We start from the raw sequence: 2,662 nt of genomic DNA, 5'->3' as shown, positions 1-2,662 counted from the left end.
ACACACGCGCGCGCGCACACACACACACACACACACGCACACGCTCACACACACACACGCGCACACACAAACACACATACACGTGCCCTCACTTACGGACAAGTAATCACATAACCAGAACCACCACACAGGAGACTTCGCCCCTTATATTGAACAATCAGAAACGTTTGCGTCACTGCTCAAGTGACCGAGATTTTCCCACACTTTGCTGACCCTGAGAGCAACGTGCTGGTCACCGCCATTACATAGCTTATAGCAGAAGAGGTCAGCAAAATCCGGATAACCTATCCGTATGATCTATCCGAATAACCGGATAATTATCTGTGAATCATTGTCCGAATTCAGACTCTTAACTGCCTTTCCTGACGCGCTTGCTGAAGTGGGTGCACCCATTTGTTGAAGTGATCATGCTAACCCGTTTGTCGAAGTGGTTCTGACCCATTTGCCGAAACGGTTCATATCATGATATTATTTGCCGAAGAGGTGCTCTAACATATTATCCGGATTTTGCTAAAGCGACTCACTGCCCAGCTCTAGCCTGCAGGCAGGCAGACTGTGCGGTGACGTCACACGACTCTCGTGACCGGCCAGTCCAGTGGTGCTAGAGTGCTAGTTGCCATGAACTCTTCAAGGAGGCAGCAGGCACACAATTAGGCCTATTTATTATACTTTTATGTTATGCGATCGACAACAGACCAAACAGCAAAGTTACGGTACATTCCAAACCACCTTCACAATCGTATACAAATCAGAAACATTATTTTTTTTATTTTTTTTATTTTTTAAAAATACTGAATGCATGTTATTTCCTGCCGTTTTAAGTTTCATCTTCTTCTTCTTCTTCTTCCTTGTTCACAAACTGTGCAGTCCGCTTCAAATCTGAGAGACTTTCATAGAGTATAGAGCTTTCTCTCAAGAGGAGTCACATTCTGCCACGTCTGTGTACGAAGGGTGGCGTAACACGGGCAATGCTGAAGGATATGGTTGGCATCCTCTTGTTCGTGTCCACATTCGCACACCGCTATTGTCGGAATAACATCAATGGGGGCTCTCGTGGCCTCGAGGTTAAGGTGTTCGCCTCTCATTCAAAGGTCCCGGGTTCGAATCCGGGTAGCGACCGAAAAATTTCTTCTCTAAAATTGTCTCCCTTCACCTCCTTTCCTGCTCTTTAGCAATGTTCTGTCGTCTGCTTTCGTCTCCCTTTTCTGCTCCCACCCCTTCACCTCCTTTCCTGCTCTTTAGCAATGTTCTGTCGTCTGCTTTCGTCTCCCTTTTCTGCTCCCACCCCTTCACCTCATACCCCCTCCTCTGGGCTCCGGACTCTTTCTGCAGCCTTTCTACTGCTACTCCTTGGCTCCTTTTTATTGCTGTCTTTCAGCTACAACCCTGATCTTCTGGTAGGAAAGGTCTACACCTAGCCTTCTCGGACAAGGGCGAAAAATCTCGGAGGGCCCGTGTGCAAGTTGTGCACGTTAAAGATCCCTTGGTGGTCTAAAATCAATCAGCGTAGGCTTCGGCCGCCACCTTGGCAAAATTCAAAATTTCCTACCTACTGAAAAAAAAAAGTTTAACTTGTCCCGCGCGCTCATATGACCTTAGGCAGTTGCGAGCGCCGTAAAACACTTACCAAAAAATATATATATATAAAATAAAGTGTAGAGAGCTGACTCATGACTGCATGCTGAAGGGTTTACGTAATTGTCCTATAGGCTTGGGCGAGGTCTCTTGAGCTTACGACTTACGACATCTAGGCCTACCACTACCACTACCGGCACGACGACTAGAGGCGTCTTTGTTTGAGAGAGAGAGGGGGGGGTCGGTTGGGGGTGATTGCTTGGTGCTGATACTGGGAGAGTGTTGGGAGAGTGGAAGGGAGTGTGGTGGAGAGTGGTAGAGAGTAGTAGAGAGTGTGGGAGAGTGGAAGGGAGTGTGGGAGAGAGAAGGAGAGGTTGAGGGTTCTGTCGCCCTGTACTGCTGGGATAACGACTATCGTGATAGGTGTGACAGATGGAGGAAGGAAGACGTGAGGGAAGACAGAAAGAGTGAAGTGGTGGAATAAGAAAAAAAGAGTGGAGTGATAGAAGAAAGAAAGAGTGGAGTGGTAGAAGAAAAAGAGAATGGAGTGATAGAGGAAAGAAAGGGTGAAATGATAGACGAAAGAAAGGATGAAGTGATAGAAGAAGGGAAGGGTGGAGTAGCAGAACGTAAAATAGTGGAGAGAGAGAAAGAAAGAATAATTGAGAGAAGAAAGAAAGTGATGTGACAGAAAAAAAATATAGAAAGTAAAGTGAGAAAAAAAAAGAATGAACCGAGAGAAGAAAGAAAGAGTGAAGTGAAAGAAGAAAGAAATATTGAATGAAAGAAGAAAGAAACGCATGAAGGAAAGGGGATTAACAAAAAATAAATAAATAGATGATAGAGCAATAATATAAGCAGACCGAGAAATAAAAGAAAACACCAAAAAGGACAGAATAGACAGAAGAAGATAAGAAAGAAAAAAGACCAAAAAAGAAAGAGGGAACAGTAACGAGGAAAGGTAACGAGGAGATTTTGAACAAAGAAAACACTTATGAGATGCAAACCGTAGACTAGATAGATCAAGAATAAAATAAATGTCTAGACTAGATGAACGGTTATAAACACAGGGAGTGGGGGATGGGGG

This window comes from Aplysia californica, unplaced genomic scaffold (assembly GCF_000002075.1).
Source record: "Aplysia californica isolate F4 #8 unplaced genomic scaffold, AplCal3.0 scaffold00567, whole genome shotgun sequence".
NCBI classification, from domain to species: Eukaryota; Metazoa; Mollusca; class Gastropoda; order Aplysiida; family Aplysiidae; genus Aplysia; species Aplysia californica.
This window is presented reverse-complemented; position numbering follows the sequence as displayed.